Source organism: Bufo bufo, chromosome 1, assembly GCF_905171765.1.
Source record: "Bufo bufo chromosome 1, aBufBuf1.1, whole genome shotgun sequence".
NCBI classification, from domain to species: domain Eukaryota; kingdom Metazoa; phylum Chordata; class Amphibia; order Anura; family Bufonidae; genus Bufo; species Bufo bufo.
Genome location: NC_053389.1, coordinates 581,211,163 through 581,220,604, shown reverse-complemented (window position 1 = coordinate 581,220,604; position 9,442 = coordinate 581,211,163). Strand labels below are relative to the sequence as shown.

General features: G+C 47.8%; 1 long non-coding RNA gene across 1 annotated transcript; it reads right to left on the bottom strand.

Moving 5' to 3' along the window:
• Window positions 1–440: 440 nt before the first annotated feature.
• On the bottom strand, window positions 441–8,344 carry LOC120987127. Its single transcript, XR_005775925.1, has 3 exons — window positions 8,264–8,344; window positions 2,115–2,119; window positions 441–510 (listed from the first exon to the last, which is right to left on the bottom strand). It is a non-coding gene; the product is annotated as an uncharacterized LOC120987127 (long non-coding RNA).
• Window positions 8,345–9,442: the final 1,098 nt, after the last annotated feature.

The window sequence follows — 9,442 nt, the reverse complement described above, 5'->3', positions numbered from 1 at the left end:
GCACTAAGAAGGGGCATCTTTTTACTGGCATATTATGGGGGACACTATGGGGAAGGGGGAGAGGAGCACTATGAGGGCATTTACTGGGGCACTATATAGGGGTATTTTATACTGGCATACATTATGGGGACATTAGCTCAACTGCGGGCACTAAGCGGGGGTATTTCATGTACTGTCATATTATAGGGAGAATTATTACTACTAGGGGGTATTATGCAGAGCTTTACTACTACTGGCGGGCTATGAGGAACATGATTACTAGTATGGGCACTATAGGGGCATTATTACTACTAAGTGTGCTCTGGCAGATAATTATTTCTATTTGTGGGATTTTAGGGAGCACTGGTACTTTGGGGGGCACCCTGGCATAGTATCAGCTTAGCACAATTATTTTTAGGGGACATTATCTTTATACTATTAGTGTCTGGGCGCAGTTATTTTTTAGAGCACTGTGTGCCAATAATTGTAGAAGGGGGCACTATCTGTGTGGTAGTTGTATTTCCAGGGGGACTGTTTCAGTATAGTATTGGGGGTGGCAGAAAAGGGTGTTCAGAAGATGATGGAAATGTGGGAAACTGATATCTGTTTGTCAATCTCTGCAGAGACGGGAGATGGCTAAAAAATCATCATGGCGGTCTGGTCTTAATGGAGAAGATAAAGAAAGAGAATATCTTCAACAAAGGTGACATCACTGGATGTAAGAGGTATGTGGCGCTATGTAGGAGAGGAGATGCTCCGGCTCCTCCCCCTGCCATTTGCAGAAGGAGGATTCAGAGCTGGGTCAGGAGGTGAGGACGGCCAAAGGGGGCAGCAGGCCACGGGCAGGTGGCAGATGGTGGGGGGAACCACAAGCCCTGAGCAGGATCTGGGGAGGGAGGGGAGCGGAGGAGCTTCCTGGCTGTAGCCTGCTGTTGTTTATTGTATAATGTGAAGCAGGCAGTGCAGCCAGGACAGGCCTCCTCTCTCCGTATAATGTGTAGAGACAGGCCTCAACAATAGACTTTCAGCTGTACAGTGTTTATTGGGAGTGGCCTATTATATGTAGGAGGGGCTTTAATAATGGGCGGGGCTAATAAAATCCTACAGGACTTTTAGAAATGGCCAGGCAAAAGAATCAGAGCAGCACAATACACGTGCAGCATTTTTAAAGGGGACTTTGAAAAATGGGCGGGCAAAAGAATTGGCGCAGCGCACTACACGTGCCACATTGGGGGGCAGTAAATGCAATGTGTTCCTGTATAAAAGAAAATAAAAGTTTGCAAAATAAAAATGGGCCACTTGACTGGATTGCCCCCCAGGACTAAGGCTGCCAGCCCTCCCCTGATGTCACAGATATTTAGGACTGCGCAAATGTAACACATCAGATGTAGCAGAGGTTGGGTCACTGCTGGGCCAAACAGTTGCACGCAATTTAGCGAAGGTTGCGCTAATAATATTTATATTGCTGCCAGATTAAACAATAGTCCTTAAAAGGACTTTTGAGTCTCTAACACCTTTCACCACTAAACCCTGCCTAAAAAAAAACACAATTCCTATCCTTACACTATCTGTCCCTTCTGCTGCAGCTCTCCCTGACTAAGACTGAGCCGAACCATGTGTCATCGGGTGCTATATAGCACCCGATGATGCGTTCCTGCCATCCAACACTGTGCAGTACGCAGCCCTGCAGGGTGAGCGAGTGTGAGGTCACGGTTAATAGGCAGAAGGATGGTTGCTCTTGGTTACTCACAGTTTATAGAAGACCCTGGGCAGGCGTACAGCAGTGATGGAGAGGCTGGCACAGGAGTCCTCTGGGGCACTTTCAATGTATAGGGACCAGGCCGATGGTAGATGAGGTGCCCTGGGTGTTGCAGGTTTAATGTGCCTGTGACAAGATCCCTTTAAGTTTGTGACGCCAGTTCCGGTAACGGTGGCACATCGATTTATTGTGGTAATAAGTGAGGAACACAAGTTGCAGTGAACCAAAACTTTTGTTTACTGAAACAGTTAACTATTTACAGTTTTTTGTTCAGTACCACATGTACAAGAAAGTAACAGGCAGGCTTTACATCCAATGGCAGGCACAATGTTCTTGCAAGATACAGAGGGTTAAACATTTACAGATCAGGCTGCACTTTTCCTCAGAATCCTGTCTGTCTTTATCCCAAGGCCCGTATGCCCTATTGCTGGCTTTATCCTTGGTTAGGGAAACTTCCTCAGGTATATATCTCCTTGCTTTGCATATATATCCTTCTGCCCTTCAGCTCTCTGTTTGGCTGGAACAATAGCTCTGCTCTGTACTCTTATAGGAACTTCAGGTTTCTCAGGAGGCAGGCTCTTCTCCTGGTAGCAAGCTAGAAGCCTGGGCTGTCTAGCTGCATATCAGAGGCTGGATCCCAGCTACCCTCTGGCTAGGGTGCAACACTTGGCTTCTCAAAATCCACTCCTCTTTTCACTCCCTCTCCCTGGTCTGGACCTGGCTATTTATACGAGGTTCCCTAGCTCCCTCTACAGTCTAGGATGAGGAATTACCCCCCCTAATAGGCCTGGTACTCAGGAGATAACATTAATAAAATGACAATTATACATTAAAATGACATATAAAATACAATAACCATGTTCCACAGCAGGTGGAGAACAATGTGACCCTTGTGTAGTGCCCACCTTTACCTAGTGGGACACTACAACTGTAATGCCAGTAACCAACATGGCTATGGCATTATAGTGAGTGGCAGTACTTCCCCGCACGTTTATTGGCTGCGTTTATTGGGAGAAGACTCGAGCATCGCGATGCTCGGCACATCGCCGTGTTCGGCCGAACACCGCGATGTGCAGAGCATTGTGATGCTCGAGTGAAAATGGTGATGGGTTGAGCATGCTCGCTCAACACTAGCTGAAAACAGTCAGGTGACTGTGTAGCATGGGCCTCAAGAGGAGAAGAGAACCTGGGAGACCGCCGGACATGTACAGTAGAGGAGCAGGAGAGGTAAGTTAATTTATTTATTTTACAGTCTGATCTGAGGTCTGATATAGGGGAATCTGAGGTCTAATGGGGGTCTGATGTTTGATGTAGGAGTCTGTATGTCTAATGATGGTCTGATTGGGGTCTGTAAGTCTAATGGAGGTCTGATTGGGGGTCTGATATGGGGGTCTGTAAGTCTAATGGGGGTCTGATATGGGACTCTGGAGATCTAATGGGGGTCTGGAGGTCTGGTCTGAGGTCTGATATGGGGGTCTGGAAGTCTAATGGGGGTCTGATATAGGAGTCTGGAAGTCTAATGGGAGTTTGATATGGGGGTCTGGAGGTCTGGTTTGAGATCTGATATGGGGGTCTGAGGTCTGATATGGAGGTCTGGTCTGAGGTCTGATATGGGGTCTGGAAGTCTAATGGGGGTCTGATGTAGGGGTCTGGAAGTCTAATGGGGGTTTGATATGGGGGTAGTGGAGGTACGATCTGAGGTCTGATATGGAGGTCTGGGGGTCTGGTCTGAGGTCTGATATGGGGGTCTGGAGGTCTGGTATGAGGTCTGATATGGGGGTCTGGAAGTCTAATGGGGGTATGATATAGGGGTCTGGAAGTCTAATGGGGGTTTTATATGGGGGTCTGGAGGTCTGGTCTGAGGTCTGATATGGGGGTCTGGAAATCTAATGGGGGTATGGAAGTCTAGTGGGGGTCTGATATAGAGGTTTGGAAGTCTAATGGGGGTTTTATATGGGGTCTGGATCGCGATGCTCGAGTGAAAATGGTGTTTGGCCGAGCATGCCCACTCAACTCTAGCTGCAACCAGTCAGGTGACTGTGTAGCATGCAGTGGCGGATCCAGGGGGGGTGCAACGGGGCAATTGCCCCCCCCCCCCGAGCTGGCGGCGGCGGGGCACAGGGAGATGAGCGCTTCCATTGGAAGCGCTCATCTCCATAGTCATCTGTATCGCCATCCTCAGGACAGCGATACAGATGACTGTGCTGAGGCAGGGGAGGGAGAGGCGTGTCCCTTTCCCTTCCTCTGATAGGCTGCAGGCACTAGTGCCTGCAGCCTATCAGAGGCCGCCTGAGCCTATCGCGCCGCCTGAGCCGTACAGCGCAGGACACAGACTGGAAGAGGCCTGCATCGCATCGCTGACATGGAGGTAAGTATGTGTTTTTTGTTTTTGTTTTTTTATATACAGTACAGACCAAAAGTTTGGCCACACCTTCTCATTCAAAGAGTTTTCTTTATTTTCATGACTATGAAAATTGTAGATTCACACTGAAGGCATCAAAACTATGAATTAACACATGTGGAATTATATACATAACAAACAAGAGTGAAACAACTGAAAATATGTCATATTCTAGGTTCTTCAAAGTAGCCACCTTTTGCTTTGATTACTGCTTTGCACACTATTGGCATTCTCTTGATGAACTTCAAGAGGTAGTCCCCTGAAATGGTTTTCACTTCACAGGTGTGCTCTGTCAGGTTTAACAAGTGGGATTTCTTGCCTTATAAATGGGGTTGGGACCATCAGTTGCATTGAGGAGAAGTCAGGTGGAAACACAGCTGATAGTCCTACTGAATAGACTGTTAGAATTGGTATTATGGCAAGAAAAAAGCAGCTAAGTAAAGAAAAACGAGTGGCCATCCTTACTTCAAGAAATGAAGGTCAGTCAGTCAGCCGAAAAATTGGGAAAACTTTGAAAGTAAGGGCTATTTGACCATGAAGGAGAGTGATGGGGTGCTGCGCCAGATGACCTGGCCTCCACAATCACCGGACCTGAACCCAATCGAGATGGTTTGGGGTGAGCTGGACCGCAGAGTGAAGGCAAAAGGGCCAACAAGTGCTAAGCATCTCTGGGAACTCCTTCAAGACTGTTGGAAGACCATTTCAGGGGACTACATCTTGAAGCTCATCAAGAGAATGCCAATAGTGTGCAAAGCAGTAATCAAAGCAAAAGGTGGCTACTTTGAAGAACCTAGAATATGACATATTTTCAGTTGCTTCACACTTGTTTGTTATGTATATAATTCCACATGTGTTAATTCATAGTTTTGATGCCTTCATAGTCATGAAAATAAAGAAAACTCTTTGAATGAGAAGGTGTGTCCAAACTTTTGGTCTGTACTGTATATACAATACTTTTACTGGCACATGGGGGGGGGGCTGTTATTTCTGGCACATGGGGGGCTGTTATTGCTGGCACATGGGGGGCTGTTATTGCTGGCACATGGGGGCTGTTATTGCTGGCACATGGGGGGGCTGTTATTGCTGGCACATGGGGGGGCTGTTATTGCTGGCACATGGGGGGCTGTTATTAATACTGGCACATGGGGGCTGTTATTAATACTGGCACATGGGGGGGGGCTGATATTAATACTGGCACATGGGGGGGCTGTTATTAATACTGGCACATGGGGGGGCTGATATTAATACTGGCACATGGGGGGCTGTTATTAATACTGGCACATGGGGGGCTGTTATTAATACTGGCACATGGGGGCTGTTATTAATACTGGCACATGCGGGGGCTGTTATTAATACTGGCACATGGGGGGGCTGTTATTAATACTGGCACATGGGGGGCTGTTATTAATACTGGCACATGGGGGGCTGTTATTAATACTGGCACATGGGGGGGCTGTTATTAATACTGGCACATGGGGGGCTGTTATTAATACTGGCACATGGGGGCTGTTATTAATACTGGCACATGGGGGGGCTGTTATTAATACTGGCACATGGGGGGGCTGTTATTAATACTGGCACATGAGGGGGCTGTTATTACTGGCACATGGGGGGGCTGTTTTTACTGGCACATGGGGGGCTGTTATTACTGGCACATGGGGGGCTGTTATTACTGGCACATGATTGGGGGGGTTGCTTTTGTTACTGGAACATTATTTAGGCGCACTATAGGGGCATCTACTGAGGCCACAAAGAAGGGGTATTTTATATGGGGTGCTCTGTACAGTACAATTTTATACTGGGACACATTATTGTGGGTACTATGGGGAAGGGGGGAGAGGAGTACTATGGGGTCATCTACGGGGGGCACTAAGAAGGGGTATTTTATACTTGCAAATTATGGGGGACACTGAGGGCATCTACTGGAGCATTTTATACTGGTACATTATGGGGGGCACTAGGAGGAAGGAGGGTGTGGAGCACTATGGGGGCATTTACTGGGGGCACTATATAGGGGTATTTTATACTGGCACATTATGGGGGCGCTATGGGGACATTATCTCACCTGGGGCATTACAACGGGGTATTTTTTGCACATTATAAGGATAATTATTTAGACTGGGGGGGCATTATGGTGTGCTTTATTACTCCCCCATGGTATGATCCCCTAGTAGCAGCACCAGCCTCTCCCTGCTCTGCTATCCCTCTGCCCCTTCTCCAAATCCTTATTATGAAATCTTTCTCATTAGGATAAAACACATCAGCTCCGCCGAGCCCCCCGGTCAAAGTGTTGAAGTGACGTCCGAGATCCCCAAGGGCCAAGCCAAGTAATTGTAAGTTTTCATGTGGAATATGTTTGTTATACACATATAGCATACACTGTGCCACACAATATACAGTATACCTCTACACTGTGCCACACAATATACAGTATACCTCTACACTGTGGAGTCTGTTCTATAAGCACCATTGTTTTGTGGCGGCGGACAGAAAATAATCTGGAAGTGCCCCTCCCGAGACCAGGCTCTGGATCCGCCACTGGTAGCATGGGCCTCAAGAAGAGAAGAGAATCTGGGAGACCGCCAGACATGGAGAGGAGCAGGAGAAGTAAGTTTATTTATTTTACAGTCTGATCTGAGGTCTGATATGGGGGAATCTGAGGTCTAATGGGAGTCTGAGGTTTGATGTAGGGGTCTGTATGTCTAATGATGGTCTGATTGGGGGTCTGTAAGTCTAATGGAGGTCTTATTGGGGGTCTGATATGGGGGCATGGAGGTCTAATGGGGGTCTGATTGGGGGTCTGTAAGTCTAATTGGGGTCTGTAAGTTTAATGGGGGTCTGATTTGGGGTCTGTAAGTCTAATGGGGGTCTGGTATGGGACTCTGCAGATCTAATGGGGGTCTAGAGGTCTGGTCTGTGGTCTGATAATGGGGGTCTGGAAGTCTAATGGGGACTTGATATAGGGGTCTGGAGGTCTAATAGGGGTCTGATATGGAGTTCTGGAGGTCTGGTCTGAGGTCTGATATGGGTGTCTGGAAGTCTAATGGGGGTCTGGAAGTCTAATGGGGGTTTGATATGGGGGTCTGGAGGTCTGGTCTGAGGTCTGATATAGGGGTCTGGAGGTCTGGTCTGAGGTCTGATATGGGGTCTGGGAGTCTAATGGGGGTCTGATGTAGGGGTCTGGAAGTCTAATGGGGGTTTGATATGGGGGTCTGGAGGTCTGGTCTGAGGTCTGATATGGGGGTCTGGAGGTCTGGTCTGAGGTCTGATATGGGGGCCTGGAGGTCTGGTCTGAGGTCTGATATGGGGGTCTGGAAGTCTAATGGGGGTCTGATATAGGGGTCTGGAAGTCTAATGGGGGTTTGATATGGGTTCTGGAGGTCTGGTCTGAGGTCTGATATGGGGGTCTGGAGGTCTGGTCTGAGGTCTGATATGGGGGTCTGGAGGTCTGGTCTGAGGTCTGAGGTCTGATATGGGGGTCTGGAAGTCTAATGGGGGTTTGATATGGGGTCTGGAGGTCTGGTCTGAGGTCTGATATGGGAGTCTGGAGGTCTGGTCTGAGGTCTGATATGGAGATCTGGATGTCTGGTGTGAGGTCTGATATGGGGGTCTGGAAGTCTAATGGGGGTTTGATATGGGGGTCTGGAGGTCCGGTCTGAGGTCTGATATGGGAGTCTGGAGGTCTGGTCTGAGGTCTGATATGGGGGTCTGGAGGTCTGGTCTGAGGTCTGATATGGGGGTCTGGAAGTATAATGGGAGTATGATATAGGGGTCTAGAGGTCTAATGAGGTTCTGATGTGGGGATCTGGTCTGAGGTCTGATATGGGAATCTTAGAGGTCTGATGGGGGTCTGGTCAGAGGTCTGATATGGGGGGGTCTTACATGGAGGTCTAATGGGGGTCTGAGCTGAGGTCTGATAGATGTGGGGTTTGGTCTGAGATGGGGGCTTATGACATGGAAGTCTAATGGGGTCTGATATGGGGTCTGACATAGAGGTCTAAAGAAGGCCTGGTCTGAGATGGGGGTCTCACCTAAGGTTTTATATGGGGTCTAATCTGAAAGGTAAGGGGAGATTTTTTTGTACTGGCACACTATCTGTGTGGTACTAGTATTTTCAGGGGAACTTTTTCTGCAGGATAGTATTGAGGGGCACAGCGGACACAGTATTACAGGTGGCAAGATGGGGTGTTAAAGGGAGGATGATGGAAAAGTCAAATTCTGCAGAGAGAAGAATTCATCATGGCGCTGTGGATGGAGAAGATGAGGAAAGAGAATATCTATTTATGTTCTGTAACGCTGTATGTAATCTTTTCCAAGTATGTCTTTTAATGGGTTGTCTGCTTTTTTGTTCGTACGAGCGCTGCCTTCTTTGCTCTGTTTATCTGCTCACCACTGCAAATGATGCGGTGAGAAGTTGAGCTGAGACAGAAGCACTCATATGTGAGCTGCCTTCTCTTTAAACGGCTGATTGGCCGAGTGGTGGCACCCCCACCCCAAGCTGAACTCCTGCACCATTGCCCTTGAGCCTTTAGCTACGGCCCTGCTTTTGAGTGCCTCCTCCACTCTCTGCCTCCAATGTGTATTGTCTGCCGGTGGCACTACCGCACCACCTACCCCCATGTACAAGTTGCAAAAAAATGTGTACCAGTGGCGGCACTACCGCACCACCCTGTCCGCATATACACACTAGTCGGTCCCTTCCAGAAGTTCTCGTCCGTGCTGGCCGTCACTCACAGTGCAGACTTGGCTCCTTGCTACTGAGCTGTGAAGTCCCTCCATATATATTTATGTGTGTGGTATATCCACTCCTGGTAAATATTTATTTGTGCGATATATCCACTGCTGGTATATATTTGTATGTGCGGTATATACCAATGAAACGAAAGAGGAGCAGTTTATTACTATTGGCCTTTGTGGGCTACTAGTATTGCACTCTAGAAACAGTTAGCTATTTTGCTTTCCTACCTTTGATTTTTTATGGGAAGGGGTCCCCATTTCATTTTTCGCATCAGGCAGCAGAAAAGCTAGAATTGGCCCTGGATGGAGGCATGGCAAACTGGGTGGGGGCCCATAGTAAGTTTTGCTTTGGGGCCCTAGACTTTTTCATGTTCCTATCACTATGAAACTTGTTCAGTAGACTGTGGGCAATTTTGGTTCACTGTTTTTGTTACTGGAATCTCTACAGGGAAGAGGTGCTCCCTTCCATAATTCTTCTCCTGGATATATATAGGCATCTCTGAACTTCACAATGACTTTGAATCATTGTTTAGATCATATTATATGGATCCATGTAGTCCTCGTTT